Consider the following 20,973-nt stretch of genomic DNA (forward strand, 5'->3'; position numbering starts at 1 on the left):
AGGAGTTCATCACCACCAAACCCATATTATATGAAATGCTGAAAGGTATTCTTTAAGAAGAGGAAGAAGAAGAAAAAGGTAATGATAAAAATTATGAACAACAAATACATATCTATCAACAAGTGAATCTAAAAACCAAGTGAATAAAAAATCTGATGAACAGAATAAACTGGTGAATATAATAGAATCAGGAGCATAAGAAAGGGAGTGGACTGACAATCCTCGGGGGGAAAGGCTTGTGGGGGTGCGGGAAGAGACTGGACAAAAATTGTACACCTATGGATGAGGACAGTGGGGGAGGGTGTAAGGGCATGGGGTGGGATGGGAACCGGGTGGAGGGGTGTTATGGGGGGAAAAAAGAGGAACAACTGTAATAATCTGAACAATAACGATTTAAAAAAAATTAATATTTATTGCATGTAATATTATTATATTTAAGATAATTTTCTTGAATATTTAGTGTTTATTGTATGTAACATTATTATATTTAAAACTAGAGGCCTGGTGCACGAAATTCGTGCACAGGGGAGGGTGTCCCTCAGCCCAGCTTGCACCCTCTCTAATATGGGACCCCTCGGGGGATGTCCAACTGCAGGTTTAGGCCCAATTCATGTGGAATCGGGCCTAATCCTACAGTTGGACATCCCTCTCACAATCCGGGACTGCTGGCTCCTAACCGCTCACCTACCTGCCTGATTGCCCCCTAGCTGCTTCCTTGCTGGCCTGATTGCCTCCAAATACCCTCCGCTGCTGGCCTGATCACCCCCAAGTCTTTTATTAGTATAGATATGACCCTGCACAGAAAATTTTACTAACCCTGCTTTACAATAAGGGCTTGACGATTGAATCATTAGGACCAGACACCAAGATTTCCTTTCTTTGAATAGTGGAGGGAATATTTATCTTGTCTTTAAGTTGCCCGGAAATTAAAATGAGATAATGACTTAGAAAAGTATAAAAGCACCATATAAAGACAACTGTCTTTTTAATGAAGTGGCAAAATGAAAAACACTTTTTATTCTCCCCTTCCTTCCTTTACAGCTTTTATTTAAACTTTGAAATTTATAAAAATTTCACTCCAATTTTCATTTCTTTACATTCAACATTATTTTGTATTGGTTTCAGGTTTTATATTAGTTACAGAATAGTGGTTAGACAATCATATACTTTACAAAGTGTTCCCCGATATTTCTAGTACCCACCTGGCATCATACCATCATTACAACACTACTGACTATATTCCCTATTTAAGTGACAATGGGTTCAGTCTTTCTTTTGTGTTTCTTGTCCTTCCTTTTCTTTCTCACTTCTTCCCTCATTTTCTTTATGTAGTATCTCAATTGGCCATCAAAGCTCAGTGAAGGCACTGGGACACGCTTCATCCATTTCACAGACCAGGAAACTGAGGCAAATTCCAGTTGGCTGTGGAACTTGACTCAGCACACAGGAAGCCCTCAGAGCCATGCTCTTTACGCTTCCTAAGGGGCAGCGGCCCAGCAAACAGAACAAACCTTCCAGTCAGGCTTCCCAGCCTCTTTCTCAAGCACCTCTTCATTGCGGATGCTCCACATTCTTTCCTCTCCCTCCATTCTTTACTGCCCCCCCGCCCCTTCTCCGAAGCAGGTGGAAGGCTTCCCACTCACTGCCTAGGCATGCTCTGCCATGGGGCAGGGTGTAGTGAGCTTGCTTTTGGGTCAAGGCAGGAGCAGTAGTCACTGCCTCTGAAGTGTGAAGGCCGCCTTAGCGAGGCCCATTAGCACTGGGAGCTTCTCTGAATCATGTCAGTCAGTCCAGTACCCTGCAGTGCAGCACCCCTTCACTGAGGTGGCTCTACCCCTCAACCCCCGCCTCAGGGGTGAGTGTCCTTGCCCCTCTGCCAGGAGTCCTTCCATGCCCCTTGATCCCTGGCTGGGCCCACCCACGTCTTGGGGGCACTGCAGAACCTCTGTCTCTCTGCAGATGAGGCAGATCCCTGCCCTAGGTCTCTGCAAAGCTATGAATCTGTGGCCAGAGGCCTGGTCTGGGTCTCAGCAACCACATGCCTGCAATGCTCCCAGGGACACTGGGAGCTGCTGGGAGAGTCCCGCCTCACCTCCCCGGGGTGCCGATCTCCCCAGGGACCCCCGAGAGCGGCTGGCTGGGCCCGGCCACGCCCCCCCAGGTTGGTGATCGCCCCCGGGACCCCCGGGAAGCACCTGGCTCGGCTTGGCCACGCCCCCCCCAGGGTGGCGATCGCCCCCGGGACCCCCGGGAGCACCTGGCTCAGCCCGGCCACGCCCCCCCAGGGTGGTGATTGCCCCAGGGAAGTGCCTGGCTCAGCCCGGCCACGCCCCCCCAGGGTGGCGATCGCCCTGGGGACCTCCGGGAAGCGCCTGGCTTGGCCTGGCCATGCCCCCCCAGGGTGGCGATCACCCCCGGGACCACCGGAACTAAGAGGATTGGGCGCCGCCATCTTGGTCTTCTCAACGGCCGGATAGGCCACCCGGAGTCCCGCCCCCAGCCTCTCGCAGGCCCAATCATGGGCATAGCGGAGGTGCGGTCAATTTGCATGTTTCTCTATTATAAGGTAGGATAGTTTTTTTGAAATAAATACATGAAAAAATAAAATGAATACTAAATATAATTTGTATACAAAAAATAAAAATCAAAACTGAGAACTAGGAAGTGAAGTTTACCTTCTGAAAAACTTATCCAGGGAGTCCTAGAGTACATCAGGTAGTGAAGAAAAATTACCTGATACCACCAATGATGATGACTGAAATTCACTATTTAACTAGGCTTTTTGAAAGCCACATTCAAATGCAAGAGTAACTCTTCCAGCTCAGGTTTCTATTGGATTATGACAATAGAGCCAGAGAAAATGGCTTTTTGAATAAATATGGCTTTGCATATGTTAAAATGATACCTAATTAGCCCTTCAAATAAATGATTACTTGGTTAGGAAAAGTGCCCCAATTACTGAAAGAATACTAAGGGGCAGCTTAATAAAGTCAGATGAACACAGAAGAACTGAGACCCTTAGCTGAGTTCCCTACTCTAGTGCTCTTTTTTAAAAAAATATATTCTATTGATTTTTTTACAGAGAGGAAGGGAGCGGGATAGAGAGTTAGAAACATCAATGAGAGAGAAACATCGACCAGCTGCCTGCTGCACACCTCCTTCTGGGGATGTGCCCGCAAACAAGGTACATGCCCTTGACCGGAATCGAACCCAGGACCTTTCAGTCCGCGGGCCGATGCTCTATCCACTGAGCCAAATCGGTTAGGGCTCTAGTGCTCTTTAGCTGTGTGATTCGCTGATCAAAGATGGGGCCTCTTGGAACAAGTTTCCTTCTAAAAAAAAATAAAGATAATAATATCTTCACTCTCCATATCAGAGGAGTGTCAGTATGATCAAATAAAATAAAGCAAAACTCTTTGAAAACTATAATGTACTATACAAATATTAGTTATCATTATATACTTCTCCATGAGACTAACCCTAGGAAATAGGTTATAGATTATTTTGGATCCTGTCAGCAGTTATAGATCTAGTTGTCTGTCTGGATCAGCATCTCCTTACTGGTACAGCATGTTTACAAACTCTTGGCATGTCTTGAGGAGTCTGGGGGTACCTGGTGCCTCCTAAAGAGCTCTAGGCCAAAGAGTCTCAAAGTATGCCCAATTGGCAGCATCAACACCACCTGGGAACTTATCAGAAATGCATATTCTCAGGCCCCACCTCAGACCTAGTGAATCAGAAACTGTGGGGGTGGAGCCCATTAATCTGCTTTAACAATTCTGATGTATGCTCAAGATTGAGAACCACTGAACTAAGTCTTGGAGCTTCTGCAGAAACTAAGAACAAGGGCCTCGCTTTCTCATCCTGTTACACATCCTCCCAAATATGAGCAAAAGGTTTAGAATACTAGAACCAGGAGAGACTTGTGAAGCCATTTTCCAGCTTGGCTCATTTTATAAGGATCCTGTAAGTCCAACGGACTAAGTGAGGTCTGATCCAAACCCAGGCCAGGAGCTGGTATCAAGATGACATTCAGTCCAGTGTTTGTCTCCTGCATCCCACTGCTTCTCTTGTATCCAATTCACAAAGCACCATGCAATTACTACTCAGAGAAGGAGGTATACAGTGTGGAGTAGCAAGGTCAGGTGGAGAAGCTTGGTTTCATTAGATCCATTCACCTTTAGCCTAGAGGGCAGGGCCCCAGAGAAAATCATGGCTACCCTCCTTATCCTTGGTTGGAAAGATGATGTTATCTGCAGGTTCTTAGTGATCAGGGGGTCTCCACGGCCCTCAAAATAGAACCAGGTATGACCTTAGGAGCCCTGAGGTGTCCCTTCCGCAGAAGCCACTTCCATGGTTGGTGTGAGGATCCTGGTTGGTGTGAAGGCTGGGATTGCTAGTTGCTTCTGTTTGTGAGCACTGAGCGTCAGTGTCATGGAATTCCCATAGAGCATTTTCCACAGGAGAAGGCCAAGGCCTGCAAATAAAATCAAGTACCAGGGCCCTGGCTGGTTTTGCTCAGTGGTCAAAGCATTGGCCCTTGGCCTGAAAGGTTACAGGTTTGATTCCCAGTCAAGGACATGTACCTCAATTGCAGGTTTGATCCCTGGCCGCAGTTGGGGCAAGTGTAGGAGGCAACCAATTGATCTGTCTCTCTCACATTAGTCTCTCTCTCTCTCTCTCCTTTTCTCTTTCTCTCTTTTTCTCTCCCTCTTTCTCTGTCTCCCTGTCTCTCTAAAAAAGCAATGGAAAAAATATCCTTGGTGAAGATAAAAAAAAAAAAAAAAAGAAATATCAGGAAAAACAATCACTGATAGCTACCTAGGCAGGTTGGTTCTGGCAATAAAAGCTGAAATCCAAGAACTACCCCAAAACTCAATCCCAGAAAATCTCACTGTGGGGCCATGAGAACTGAGAAAGGTTTAGGAGTGGTAGTGGATCAATCAATTCATAAACAGCCGTTATTCTCAGCGTGAAAGTTCTCTCTTTTTCTCTCGTTTCTCCCGTCCTTTTCTCCCTCAAATTACTCCACTTGTCAAGAGGCATTTTTACCTTATAATATTGCCAAAATGGTTCTGTGGAATCTTAGCTCAAAAACACTAACACTTTCTTTTAACATTCTTGTTCAAAGAGAAACTGACCACTATTTACCAGTGAATACAATGGCTAGTCATAGCTTCCCACCTTCGAAGGGTCAGCAGGTGGTGCCTTGAGCCCAGAATCTCAGTGCAGCTGGTGTGACTGGGGAGCCTTCAATCTCCTCTGGCTTTCCTCAACTGTAAAGTCAAGACAGCCGTGATCCTTTCCATGGTTTGATGCAAAGAGTGGCTGATGTAACTCTTAGTACACAGAGGGACTGTTCGATTAATTTGATCAGTCTAGACTGGTCACTCATGTGGAGTTATGGGGCTGAATTATCCCATTAGTCTCTCAGTTTTGATCTCGACAGAAAGAAGAATCAGTTTCATGTCACTTGGGGGTGTAAGCATAGCCCCAGAATGCATCACTACAACGCTACCATGGGTCAGTCACCCATCCTTTGGTGTTATGTGGCTCAGGAAAGGAGGAGATCTTTGTTTAATTCATCTGTGTTTAGATTTTTATTTGCGTTATAAAGTTGGTCAAAACAGTGTGTAGATTTATAGAAACAAAGATATTTAATGTTTAGAGATTAGGGGCAATGCCACGTGGTGGTTCTTTTCAGTTAACACTTTTCCAATTAAAAATGTTAAAAAAAAAAAGGAATGAATAAATTTCAGCCAGAATATAAACTCCTCCCTGGGAAGAGCTTTGGCCTGTGGATGGGAGATGCAAACACTCGCGGGCAAGGGTGTTTTATGTAGAACAATGATCACTTTTCCACAGTGTACCTGGACCTGCTCCCGCCACCTTCTCCAGGCCTCACTCGCAGAGAGGAGCGCCTTCATTATTGTCCGAAGACCTGAGGAGATTCTGGGAACAGTACTCACAGTCCTGATACTGAGGTCACTGCCTGACATTGAGACACGGTCATTAAAATACTGAGTCAAAATTTTCCCTAGAATGATCTTGCTTCCTGTATCAACAGCAAACAGTAGCTGGGTGCTGCTTCCCTCTCACCACCAGAGGGCGACAGACACATGCCACAGGTCCGTTCCCTTCTGGATGGCAGTAGGTGCAACCTGAAAGTGGAGAAAGTTCTGGGGGTCTAAAACGAATGCACTTTATTCTCTGGAAAATTCAAGTGATAATAGATGTGAAAGTTCCAATGTTGGCTTAGGAACGAAGGGTTACCCTGGTGGGGATTTTATAAGCCTAGAGAACGAACACATGATTTTAAAATATGTTTAAAAAAATTGTTTTTAGAGAGAGAGGCAAAGCATCAATGAGAGAGAAACATGGACCGCCTCCTACACGCTCCCTGCTGGGGATGGAGCCGGCAACCCGGGCCTGTGTCTTGATCAGAAGAGAACCTGCGACTTCCCGGCGCACTGGACAAAGCTCAACCAACTGAGCCACAGCGGCCAGGGCCATTTTCAATAACTTTAAAGATGCATGTGTGAGAATTCAAAGGTGTGCTAAAGGAGGGTCTGATGCTTTGGAGCAGAGACCAGTTCCCAACGTCGCTCTCTGGCTGTAGGGAGAGGTGAGCCGGGACATTGAGAAGGGTACTGGGGACCACAGTGCTTTCAAGAGAAGGAAAGTCCCTAGGCTGGGTTACAGTGATTCTGTTCCTGGTTCTAGGCGGTCCAGTTCCAGGGTTACTTATCAAATAATGTGTTAGCAAAAGCTGGGGAGATAAATGACAACCGTACCATGACGAAATATATGGGACCTGTTCGGGTTCTCCTCTCTCCCTCCTTCCTCGGTCTCCTCACTTTTTCTTTGGTCTGGAATTACAATGTGATATGAAATGATTTAGGAGGAAGGCTCTTACTAGTAGAGCCTGCCAAACGGAAGTGGTCTTTATTCCCACGGAAAGTTAAATCTGCCCAGTTGTCCCCTGAAAGAAGATGGACAGGAGGTATTATTTAGACACTTATCAAGAAAGAGATACAGGAAATGCCTTTTTATATATATATATATTTTATTAATTTTATTACAGAGTGGAAGAGAGAGGGATAGAGAGTTAGAAACATCGATGAGAGAGAAACATAGATCAGCTGCCTCCTGCACACTCCCTACTGGGGATGTGCCCGCAACCAAGGTACATGCCCTTGACCGGAATCGAACCTGGGACCTTTCAGTCCGCAGGCCGACGCTCTATCCACTGAGCCAAACCGGTTTCGGTGGAAATGCCTTTTGGAAACATGCAATACAGGTTTGAGAGAATCGATACCCATTTAAAATGGTTTTAAGATTTTTCTCCTTGGTCTTGTATGGATCTCAAACTTGAGTTAAGATTCCAGTTATCTGCCGTCTTCCCTTTGCAGACCCAGCTGTACTTCCCCGGCAATGGACTCTCTGTGGTGACCCAGGTCTGGGTCATAGGGCAGTGACGGGCCCATCCTAAGCTTTCTTTGTGAATTAGAAGAAGGCACTCCCTCTCAAGCCGCCAAGGCCAGCGTCGGGTGCACAGTCTGTCTTGAGAGTGGGAGCTGAACATCAGCCCTCACTCTTCCCTTCAGGTGGACATGCTTGGTCTTGAGCAGGTCAGGGCAGTCTGAACTGATTCTTAGGTCCTCACTCCTTAGAGGTGTCCAGAGCCCAACATTTTTCCTACTTCTGCAAAATGGCACAGCATTGCATTGCCATCTATAGTGAGTGATAACTGGAAGCTGTAGCTGTAATACTATCTCAGCATTGAAAGCGACTTTAAAGGGCCACCTGCTCCAACAATTAGTTTGCGTGTCCGTCACTGGACTTCCGCTGGTGCTTGGGAACCAAGGCCTCTCCGGACAGCATTAATGCTACAGAGTTCCTTTCTCAGTGGAAGCCTGCTGGACAACTTTTAGCTGGCACCCACTGGCCCTTGTTACGCCCTCTGCAATTATACAAGAAAGTCTCCTTTTATTATTTTTGAAAATCCTTTCTCTGGTTATAAAGTAAATAAGTTGCAGGCATGTAATGTACAACAGGGCATGCATACAGCAAATAATATTGTAATAACTGCACGGTGACAGATGGTTACTAGATTTGCAATCACTTCGTAAGGCACACAGGTGTCCAGTCACTGTGCTGTACACCTGAAACTAATATGATGTTGTAGGTGAACTAAACTTGAATGGAAAAAAAAACAAAAACAGATCCATAAAGCCCTTTCCTGTCCTGTACACCGCGTTCACTCACTCCTCTGCTCCCATGTGGGTCATTTTTAAGTCCCCACTTCAGTTCCAGTTAAGAGGAAACAGGGAAAGGGGTTATTGGGAATAAGGCTGAGAGCCACAGCAGGGACAAGGATGGGGCAGCGGTGCCTTCAACACCTGCAGATGCCAGCCCGCTCCGACCAGAAGTGCACGCTCCTCTCTTTCACTTTGGGGCACGTCAGTGGCGCTTCACTCGTCACGGAGAGGGAGGCAGCGGGCGAGGCAGAGACCAGCTGGGACCTGCGGGCAAGTGAGCCCGGCTGGCGGGGCGCAGGGGCACTTCTCGGCGGGCCTGGGCGGGTTGCCCCGCCAGCTCGGAGGGCGCAGGGAGCCCCGAGGGCGCGGGTTGGGCGTGGAGGAGCGGAGCGCGGTGCGGGTGCATCTGGTCGGGCTGCTGATACATAGCAGAGCCGAGCTCCCTGGCGCCTCAGCACCATTACCTTCAATTAAAATAATTGGTACCTCTCTCCAGCGTTTTATTTCCCGGGAGGGAGCCCGCTCGGTCTCATTCTTGCTCTGCCTCGCTCCCTCTTCGCTCCCTCACTCTCAGGCCCACCTGTCCGCGTTTCAGCCTCTCCAACCTCGCTCTCCCTTCCATCGACCCGTTCTTTTCCCAGGTTCTCCCTCCGAGAGTCCTCGCTTTCTAGAACGGACACTAATATACCATTGATTGGTTTGAAATGACTCTGGTGCTGCCAGTTTTTAGATTTTCAATGGAAAATTAGAAGCATCTGCATTACCATTTATTTTATACTTAAACGGCTATCTCCAGATACACCTTTGCTTCCATTCCAGGAAGCCAAGAGCCAGTAAAAATGTGTGGCGCCTGCAGTAAACTTTCCTGAAACGTCCTGGATTCTGTCGAATATGGGAAGTTCACCCTTGTCTACAAGTCACCCCCCATCTTCCCCTCTCGACCTCCTGTCTCTTGCTGGAGTTATGCTGCATGATGGAAACAAAAAGATTTTAGACCTGAACAGCTTCGGCTGTACCTGGACGTAGTATGTCTAAGTCAATCAACCAAAACATAGGCTCTTTTCTCTGCGTGTATGAGGGGTCCACACTCACCTATTTCCAGAAAAACAGCGCCAGTCTTCAGGGGGATGGCTTCAAAGATTAGGAAAACAGCTTCAACAAATGGCGCTGGGAAAACTGGACAGACACATGCAAAAAGATGAAAGCAGACCACCAACTTACCACATACACAAGAATAACCTCAAGGTGGGTAAAAGACTGAATGTAAGGCATGAAACCATACAAATCTCAGAGGAGAACATAGGCAGTGAAATCTCGGACATCTCACATGGCAATATGTTTACCAATACATCTCCCAGGGCAAAGGAAACGAAGGAGAAAATAAACAAGTGGGACTACATCAAAATAAGAAGCTTCTGCACAGCAAAAGAAACCGCCATCAAAATGAAGGGGAACCCACTGTCTGGGAGGTACATCGGATAAGGGATTAATATCCAAAATGTATAAAGTACTCACACAACACAAGAAAGGAGGATAATCCAATTAAAAATGGGCAGAGGACCTGAATAGACACTTCTCCAAAGCGGACATACAGATGGCCATGAAACATGTGAAAATGCTCTTCAGGGAAATGCAAATTAAAACCACAATGAGATATCACCTCACACCTGTCAGAATGGCTATCATCAAGAAATCAACAAACCACAAGTGCTGGTGAGGATGTGGAGAAAAGGGAACCCTAGTTCACTGCTGGTGGGAATGCAGACTGGTGCAGCCACTGTGGAGAACAGTATGGAGTTTCCTCAAAAAATTAAGAATGGAACTTCCATTTGACCCAGCAATCCCACTTCTGGGAATTTATTCTAAAACCCCCAAAACACCAATTAGAAAGAATATATGCACCCTTATGTTCATAGCAGCGTTATTTACAATAGCCAAGATATGGAAACAGCCCAAGTGCCCATCAGTAGATGAATGGATAAAAAGGCTGTGGGACATTTGCACTATAGAATACTATGCGGTTGTATAAAAGAGGGACCTCTTACCCTTTGGGACAGCATGGATGGACCTGGAAAATATAATGCTAAGTAAAATAAGCCAAACTGAGAAAGACAAATATCACATGACCTCACTTATATGTGGAACTTAATGAACAAAATGAATTGACCAACAAAATAAGACCCAGAGCAGGAAGGCATGGAACAGACTGACATACCTCAAAGTGGGGCTCAGGGGATGAGAAGAGATAAACCAAAGAATTTATATACTTATATGCATAGCCCGTGGATATGGGCCATAGGGTAGTGAAGACCTGGGGGTGAGTGGGTAGGGACTGGGACAAGGGGGGAAGGGGGAAACTGGGATATGTCTGTAATAATATCAACAATAAAATATATATTTTAAAAAGATTAATAATAAAGGAATGTCAGCACCCTTTCCTCACTCCTATCCTCTATTTCCACAACTTTTGTCAAAACTAGGCTGTCACCTAAAAGAAGGATGGCAGGATTGTAAGCATTTTGAGGGCAGGAGCCTCTTTAGTAATATTTTTTCCAGTAATCTTATTGATTACCAATAAAAAGGAGATGGCTCATGAATACAGTTAGTACATCCATAATCAATAATCAATCAGGATTTTATTGGGAAACGCTTCCCCCTGACAGTGAATTAGCAACATCAGACTTTTTTGAAAAATGCCATTGAACTGGAGATGGGTAACCTATAGGAGCCCTGTTACAGGGTGGAAGACGCCTTTTGTGCTTCCCAGAAGACTGGAGGCATGTGTTATGGCTTCTTGTGAGCAGATAATGTCTTGCATAATGACAAGTTAGCCAATCAGTTTGTCTCGGCTGATTCTTGGACTATCACCAGTTGTGGGAGCTAACCTTTGTTGGCAAGATTCATGCTGTGTTTCACCCTGCCTAGGCTAGATTGGCAGTGACATCATGTGTGCTTCAAATCTTCCGTTCCAGGGAGAAGAAAATCCTGAACCCATTTGGGGAGTCCTGAAACTACCATAAATATATTAAGATGATTAAAAAATACATTTGAATAAAGTTTTTGTTTCTTTGGAAAATCATTTAACATTTCTATAGGATTTCACAGTTAAAACTATGCAAGGTAGATGACCTCATGATTCTTATAGCAATCCTGGGCGGCCAGGCCACCTACCACTATTGCCTTCATTTATGGGAGAGGAAACCGTGGTACAGAGGAGACAACTGATTTGCCCATGGTACTACACTGAATAATGGAGCGCGGAAATAAATCTAGGTCTTCAGTCTCCTCATTTAGTGTTGTTTCCTCATCTACAACGTTATATTGTTTCCATTCGAAATTCACTCATTGACATTCATTCACCAAAAATGAAAATGTATCCAGGACTGCACTGTGAAAGGTATCAATGGGAACAGAAAGAATGATAGAGATGTTTTCTGGTCTTTAAGGGTTTATAATCTCCGTGAGTAACCAGAAAGAAAAGGAAAGTTAAATAACTAAATGGGGGTGCAAAAAATAATCTCTCCTTTCTAAATTCACTGGCTGGGCTAATAATCAAATCAACATGAGACAGTTTAACAGGAAAAATTGTCCAAAATGTAGTATAAATGTACACCTAGGGGTACCATAAGGATAAGAGACCTGAGAACAAGTTGGTCAGCTGAGATTTATATGCCATTATGGGCAAGGAAGAGGGAGGCAGGGCTCTGGGATTTCAAAGGGAAAGGAGGTAATTTACAGGTAGATTAAAAAGCAAACATGTGCTAAACAAATTATTGCGGAGCCACCCAGAAACAATGGGACACAGAGAGAAGTTCAACAAACAGGCTTTGCTAGATTTCTCCCCGTTTGCCACATTTTGTTTATGTGATGATGCTAAGGTGATGCTCCCTTCTTTAAGCAGGGTTTTCTATCGGAATTCCTTGAGGTAGATAAAAAGGGATGGTCAAAGGTTTTTTTCGGAATCTGTTGTTTTTTAATAACCCCTTAAAATTAATATTCCAAAAGGCATATTTTGGTCTGCCTTACCATGTAAACAGTGCTGCTTCTTTAGAGAACTCTTTTATACTTTCATAATCTTATAAGGGACAACTACCAGGTATGGGGTGGGCAGAGAGGGTGGAACTATAAGGAAGCAAGAAACCACTTTGAGCTGAAACCGGTTTGGCTCGGTGGATAGAGCGTCGGCCTGCAGACTGAAAGGTCCCAGGTTCGATTCCGGTCAAGGGCATGTACCTTGGTTGCGGGCACATCCCCAGTAGGGGGTGTGCAAGAGGCAGCTGATAGATGTTTCTAACTCTCTATCCCTCTCTCTTCCTCTCTGTAAAAAATTCAATAAAATGTATTTTAAAAAAAAGAAAAAAAAGAAACTGCTTTGACTTTTTGGTTGTAAAATTGATGAATTTTGCTCCTGTATGACATATGGACTGACAAACATTGTCATTCATTCATAGACATGTGAGTATCTTAGCCTCCCATATCCAAACTGCGTGTTTGGAAAAAGCCAGATGATTATTCACCCCAAATTTCCATCTTTCTCAGGCAACTGATATAAAGCTCTTTTAGTTGTTATTGTCAACTAAAAAGACAGACTATTCAAGATTGCTGTGTAGCAAACATAATCCAGGAGTTCGAAGTGGTTCTGTGGTCTTGGACTCTGGAAAAGTTCTGAGCCATTAGTCTGTAATAAGATGGGCCATCTTCATTTGGTTACACTGAGTTTACTCTTCGTGACAGCAAACACCCACACTAACTTAATAATTTAAAGGAATGATCTTAATCTCACGCACTAATACTTTTTTTTTAGAGGTGAGTAAATTAATTTTGAATGTATCATATATATTTCATAACAGGGTGGGACAAAAGTAGATTTATAGTTATTCATATAGAAAATAATACAATAATTAATAAATAATAATACAAGAATAAATTCTGTGTTTCACATACTCACAACTGTACCTCCTTCCACCTGATCTTCCTGGCCCACACCCTGATGGCAGGCAGCATCATGTTGTAGATCAGCCAGGGCCTGCCCTAGCTGAACGGACTATGGACTAAGCATTTGGGCTGTCCATAAACTGAACAAACCCCATGTAATTTGCATGTCAGATTCACCTGAGGAATTGGGAATTGGGAAACTGAAGGGGGAAAGTAGTTTGCAATAGTGGCAGAAGGCAAAACAATCTCTTGAGCATTGCCTCTATGCATAATTGGATAAGATCAAGCAGAAGTTATGAGAGAGCAAAAACTAGAAATGAGAAAAAAATGCCAGCTCGCTGGTGAAGAGGTGAGAAGCAAAGATAACCCCGAGAAAAGAGACCTAAGTCTAGTTTCCAGTTCCAGGAAGGCTAGCTTCCTGAGAAGATAAATAAAGCTTATAAATTACCAATTAGTTGAATCTTTACAATAAGCCTATTGTATCTGCACAAGAAACCCCTCCTAAGTTAATTAATCTTAAGTGGGTCTCTCCTCCTTTTAATCAAACAAGTCTGACTGAAGAATGTACTATAAATGTGCACATTTTAAATGATGTCTTTGAAATGAAAGGCTAAAAATATAGATAACACAAAACTGTTATTGGAGGAAGTGAATTTCCTGAGCCCCCTCCCCCGCATCCCCCTTCCCCCTCCTCGGAGAATGGGGTTTCATGGAAAGCTTTATTGATGATGTAAAATTAAGGGAGTTCCCTCCAAAGGTCCCATCTCCGTCCATCTTGCCATGGAAGCAGTCCAATCTTGTCTTCAGCAGGGCTAGAATTAAGGCCACTGCCCATAGTTTCTGTTCCATATTAAAGTCCAGTCCAGTCCAGCATCTGGCTGGCTTAGCTTGTGTTCCCAGCTGTAGTCCATTGGGTGTGGGGTCTGCATGGCCATGGGTCTGCTTAAGGCCGCATGCCAAGGAGAGAGAACAAGCCAGTGCACAAGTGAGTGCCAGTCACAGAGTAAGAGAGAGAGCAAAAAGAAGAGAGTGGGGACTCTTTGTCTGAGCATTGTACACTTCCAAGATTTCCCATGTTTGCAGTGGCGCCCCCCCCCCCCCCGCCCCCGTCTAACCAATGACCTTTTTCTCAGGCTAGACTGACAGGCAAGCACCTTCCCTCCGACTTCACTGTGCAATTCCCTCTTTGTTTGATCCCTTCCCCCAGTGATCAACAGAGAATGGACTGGTGATTCCTTGGGGAGCATGAAGCTGTAGCTTCCTGGTCAAACTGCCCAGATGACCATGCTTATAATGTCTGGCCTCCCCTTTGCTCTCTTCCTATTAGTGGTATTAATAACTAGCTAATTATGATGATAACAAAACTATGAATGGTACAGTGGAGGGTTCTTTGTGTTTAAACAGATTCACAGCAGTCTAGGAGCTTGTTAGGAACAAAGGAAGATTATTAAATATGGGAAAAATGCATTATAAGTTCTTCCCTTAATGTCAAGAATAAGAACAAGAATTCTGTTCATTGATGATCTCACTCAGTGCAACCCTGCAGCTCTCTCCATAACCTCTGCTTGTAAGATAAAGTTCATTGAAGTGCATTAAATATTAGAAGATATGCTCACTTGGTTAGCATTTCATTTTGTGGGTTGAACACATATATCAAGTTTAATGTGTAGCTGGATACTTTATAGGTGGTAAAACAAATACTGTGTAGCTAATTATTTCATTGCAAATTATTTAAAACTAGAGGCCCGGCGCACAAAATTTGTGTTCGGGTACGGTCCCTATGCCTTGTCTGTGATCAGGGTCATCTTCCCCAGCTGCCCGCAGCTGGCCCCGCCCCCCCCCCCGCCACCCACCCCAGTTCCGCATTTGCCATCGGGCGATTGGCGCCTGACGGCCAGGGGGAGGACCTGAGAGGTCGGCCGTTCCTGCCCATTCACTGGCCCTGCCCCCGCTGTGGGTTGCCCTCTGTGTGTGGGACGACTGGCGGGGCGGGGGCCTTGGCCTGGCACCACCCACATCCCCTGCCACCCACCCCCGATTCCCCGTTCATCATCAGGTGATCGGAGCTTGCTGGCCAGGGAAAGGAACCGAGAGGTGATCAGTGTGCTTCGTAGTAACTGGTCGAGCCGTAGTTCTGATCATTCTGCCATTAGGGTCAATTTGCATATTACCCTTTTATTATATAGGGTAGAAACAATGGCAGTGACAAAAACATGATGATAAATACAAATCATTTTGAAGTTCCACTGCAAAAGACCTCCTTCTATTCTGTCAATGAGATTTCAGTTTGGAAGATCCAGTATTAGAAGAGAGTGGCAGGGAAGCTGTGAGGTATTTGGGCGTCACCCTGGCTCGGGATGTAGAGCAGGCGCTGCCCACGTTGTCTGACAGAGCTGGGTTGGGTGAAGAGTAGGAGGCAGTAGTCTGGGTGGTAGGAGAAGGAGGAGGCAGTAGCGAATCCTTAAAAATGGCCCCAAAGCAGGACCCGAAGCCTAAATTCCAGGAGCGTGAGCCAGTGCTGTGCTTTCACGGGCCTCTTCTTTATGAAGCAAAGTGTGTGAAAGTTGCCATAAAGGACAAACAAGTGAAATACTTTATACCTTACAGTAGTTGAAATAAAAATGGGGTTATTTTCCAGTTAGTTTTATTTTTAAAGAACATTATTGAAGAGGGACTGGGATGAAGCTGGTCTGTCCCAGGATGGTCTGGGATGTAGAAACCACTTACTTGCTCTTAAGGGTTCTTGATAAGGGAAGACAAAACCTTGTGATTCATTAACTGGCTGTAAATTGCTCATCAAGTTGTTTGGCCTTGTTTAATTATTTTGTCTCAATTTCCCTTATTCCACTTGTCAAGGAATTTCCCTAGCTTCTTAATATCTTGCCTAAGTTTTTCAGATCTTCAATAAATATTTTCTTTAAATTTCAGAAAAGAAGAGAATGGCTTTATGAGAAGTCATTATGGGGTCATCAAAGGAGGAAGAGAGTGGACAGAGGCAGAACAATGGAAAACACAGGCGGATATGCATGGTGGAAGAGGATGCAAGGTTTTGGCCAATTTTAAACAAGAGTCTAAATGTTTGATTGTCTAATGAAAATATTAAAGCTTCTGAATTTTTATGGTTTGTTTGTACATGAACATTAAAAAGAAAATCCTAAAAAACACAAAGTATTGTCACCTAAGAAAATAGAACTCAAAAATACTACTTATTGCATTACTCACCAGCATTCTGAGTCAAGGATGTTTCTGTAGGTGGGAATTTAAGGTAATTTCTCTGCTTTACAGGCTTAATTTTGCCGTGTTGGTTAAAAGAACAAAAGGAGCCTGGAGGTCAGGTTTCGATTCCCCCGGCAGGGCATATGCTTGGGTTGCTGGTTCCATCCCCAGTAGGGGGCATGCAGGAGGCATGCACGAGGCAGCCAATCAATGATTTATCATTAATGTTTCTCTCTCCCTCTCCCTTTCTCTCTCTGAAAACAATAAAAACATATTTATAAAACAAACAGAAAGGACAAAAGGAATTCAAGTGGTTATTTGACACCAGGTAGGCAAAACTAGCAGGCTATTGAATAATTTCTAAAAGCTCTACTAGCTTAATTGGAGGTTACATTAACATAACTGAATAGAACAAAGGCTAAGACTTATAGTCAAGGATCATACAGAATATATTTGATACTATTTGATTATAAATAATGTCCATTGTTAAGTTCATAAGTTAATGTTCTTTAACCAGGGATGCTTCTTACTATATTCTAAACTTAGATGCTTTAAAACTTCTTAAGAGCCCTGGCTGGGTGCCGGTTAGGGTAACAAACTTCTTAAGAAAACCTCAACCCAACAGATAATCTATGTTTTATTTGTAAGATCCCATAGCATTTTTTAAAAATATGTTTTTATTATTGATTTCAGAAAGGAAGGGAGAGGGAGAGAGAGAGAGACATCAATGATGAGAGAGAATCATTGATCAGCTGCCTCCTGCATGCCCCCCACTGGGGATCAAGCCTGTAACCTGGGCATGTGCCCTGACCGGAATCAAACTGTGACCTCCTGGTTCATAGGTCGATGCTCAACCACTGAGCCATGCCTGCTGGATGACCCCATAGCATTTTTGCTCGTATGTGGAAGAGTGGGCATTTGGGAATGTGAGCTTCAGTCTTTTCCTTTCTTTCTAAGTCCTAACACACTACCTCCAGACTCTGCAGTCAGGCCCTTATCTCCTTTTCCATTTAGGAGGGGAAAAACCCCAGCTTCACTAGACAACCATTCCTTTGGCTGTGCTAATCTCTCACCTTTGACCTCATTCCAATTAAAGTAAAGTTTAGATCTAAACTTCTAACTTCTACTGAGAACAAATGACTTTGTAAAAAAGCTGCTATTGGGAATTCAAAGTGTTACCTAAACCTTAAGGATTGTTAGTTGGTAGAAGAGTTGTATAACAGGCAGAAATGTTAGATTCTATTGCTAGACTGCAACAGTTGTTTGTATGACAGCCTGGAACTTGAACACAACTGCTTCTCTCTGAACAAAATACACTGTGTTATTTTTCATCTGCATTGTGAAGAGAGAGGTATTGCTGAAAATGGGGATTACATATAACTGTGGAAACAATGGCATTATTTGGGTAAGCAGAGGTTAATAGCTACAGCTTTGTTAACAAAATGGGTTGGGACATAAAAACCCTTGTGGTTGTTTTTTTTTTTTTTTTTTCTTTTATAAGAAAAATGACATTTGAGAAGTTATTTTGTGTAGGACAACCATGAAAATGTATCATAGTGGCATGTTGTGATTATGTAGATTATACTATATCCATGGATAAATCATATTTAGAACACTTTAGAGTTAATAAAGTAAAACTGTTATAATGTTTAATTATTTCCACTTGTTAAATCTAGAATCAGCTTTCTGTTCTAAGGTATAGACAGCTGTTTCCCAGCTTGTATTTTCAGAATTCTCTTTATAATAGTAAAGAAAATTGTGGTCACTGATTTCTTGATTTAAATTTCCAAAAGACACTAACTAGATTTTATTATTTTCCCCTCTACTTACAGCCTACGTATAGGAAAGTAATAACTGGATTATGTACAAAACACAAGTAAAATTCTGCAGAGAAGCAATATTACTCACTCTTAAGTTGAATTAAAATTGTTGCCTATTCTCTCAACTCTTCTTATGTCCTTTTAATGGAGATATTCTCCCTAAACCAATTTTGATTTTCCACATTGATTCAAACAGTCTCCTACATTTAGTTGAAAAGTCAATGTCTGCTCCAAAACATTAGAAAAAAGTGCAGACTTATTCCTCTTACAACTAATTTCTAGCCATTTAAAAAGTCTGCCCATTAAAGTAATCCTAATATTAAAGAGCCAGGGTCCATCACGACCTAAACATCCAGACAGACGACCGAACACCAGGCTAGGTTCCTGGCTGGTCTGGCGGAAGTCAGTCCTGGGTCCCGGCCGCCCACGGAGGGAGCCTGTGGCATGGTGGTGGGAGGGAGTTGTGGGCCCCGGCCGCCCGTGGTGTGGCGGCAGGAGGGAGCTGTTGGAACGGAGCCATGCTGCCATCGGACTGGCCTCTGGGTCCCTCCCCGCTGGCCACAGGCCAGGGAAACCAGATCCATGCTGCGATGCGACTGGACCCTACCCAAAGGGTCCTGGATTGTGAGAGCGTGCAGGCTGGGCTGAGAGACCCCTTCGAGTGCACGAATTTTGTGCACTGGGCCTCTAGTAATAAAAATAAAAGAGTTGAAATCATTGTCTGAAGAATGAATCTCATGTTTTTATTCTGAATTGTGTTTGGAACAAAAAAGGTATAAAAGTCAATAATAATTAAATAAAATACAAGGCTCATATAGTCCGAACCCTCTGGGTTGAAAGTTAAAGAACCTTAAGTGAAAAGTCGAATTTTAAGGTGCCTGTATTAACATGGAACCTGAGGACAGGACGTGAAGACATGTGGCTGGAAATCCATTTGGACTTACATATTTCCCATTCTGCACATCTTTGTCATCTTTTTCTAGAGAAAGAGGTTGGGAAGGTACTCAGAAATGTTTACTACAATACAACTTTCATCAACACATGTCCCTAGACCCTTTCCATTAAATAAGCATTTTTCTGCATCACAGGTAATTATAGTTATTTTCTGGGGCATCTTTGCCCACTCCTTGCTTCACATGTTATGCTCCAGTAACAAGGAATTGCTTATAGCTCCATCTATTCATTCTCAGTACCCATATCTCCTAACGAAATCAATGAATTTCATGCCTAAATTCTGGTGGTCCTCTGTCCTGTAATGGTCCCCTTCCAAATCTCTTTATTCTTTAGGAGGCACGCCCAATGTTACTGCTTCCAGCAGACCTTCCCAGTATCTTTATCTTCCTGAGCTAGTTATTTTCTTTCTTTATGATCATAACATTGTGCAGGTAAACCTCTACCATCGTCAAGCTCCATTGCTTGTGATTTCCTATTTAGTTTTTGGCATCTTTATAACCCCAGACACAGTGAGCCTGGCCTATAGTGGGCGCTCCAAAATAGCTGAATGAATATATAGATACTCTCAGTTTCCTTTTAGTTAATGATTTGACTACCTGAAGTTAAAAGTGTGTCATTGCATGGAAAATGTTGTCTGTATGAACCCCTTAGAAGTGTTAACAAAGAATTAGGTGTCAGGAAGTTCTTATCTAACTCCTCTTCAAGAAATGACAGTCTGCCCACCAGTTGAGATATGCCTGCAGTTTACCTGGTGTCCTATCCCGTTTAATTTCCTATTAAAACTTCTACTGGACTTACTTTCCCATCCTTTTGGAGGCAATGTTGATCTAGTGAAGGAAGGGTCAGAGCATCTGTTTATGAAATTACCTTATTTTATCTGCATATAAACATTACTTTTCAGAGGCAATTTCATTAACTACAAACTGCAGTTCTGTGGACTTTCAACAAGTTTAATTTACAAGGTTCGCCTTGAGACATTCATATTTTTCTTAGTCTCAAAGCCCAATTTTGCACTCTAGTCCTGAAGAGTTGACTCTACATCTCCCAACTTAACATTAAATGCTCTCTTCTGCCCATCTCCTCTCCCCTTGACATTTTATCAGATAGGGCAACTTTGGTTAATCCTAAAAGGAAATTTTGCAAATGGTTGACTTTTGTTAATCTCAGGTTTTGAGAATAGGGGGTAAAAGAGTTTCCTCAGATAACACTTTTAAGCTGAGTCTTCCCTCCAAAAAAAATTAAAAACAACAGCAAAACCTTTAGGACCGCTTTTGGGTACACTGGGGCAGGCAGCCCCGAAAGTCCTAATAAATGAATTAGCAATTCAGAAAGGAGACCACTGAGGGGCTGATATTGATCAAGGTCAGCGAGTGTTTGCCTGCGTTTGTTAGGGGGGTGGTTAATTGCGTGTCAGCCTAGGCCTGTGTCGTCTCGCTGGCGCCGGGTGCTTTTTGGATTTGCTAATTTTCGTTAAGTGTCTCTACTCGTCCCCTGTCTACCCGGGAGAACTCAGCGTCTCCTACTGATCAACAGTCTGTCTGTCTGGGCTTTATTGATCACAGGGCAGGCGGCTCTTAGAGGATGCACTGGGGGGAAAGTGTGTGTGGGGGGAGGGGAGCTGAAAGCAAACCCGAGCCGGGCCACCCTCCTTCCAGGCTCCCTCCTGTGCCCCCCTCCATCGCCACACGCCAGCCGGCGGCTCTCGGCAGAAGCGCACGCCGGGGACCGCCACTTGTCCCTGGGGCTTCCAGAGAGCGCAGAGTGGCGGGGGAGGGGGGGGCTTTGGA

Source organism: Eptesicus fuscus, chromosome 5 (assembly GCF_027574615.1).
Source record: "Eptesicus fuscus isolate TK198812 chromosome 5, DD_ASM_mEF_20220401, whole genome shotgun sequence".
Classification (NCBI taxonomy): Eukaryota; Metazoa; Chordata; class Mammalia; order Chiroptera; family Vespertilionidae; genus Eptesicus; species Eptesicus fuscus.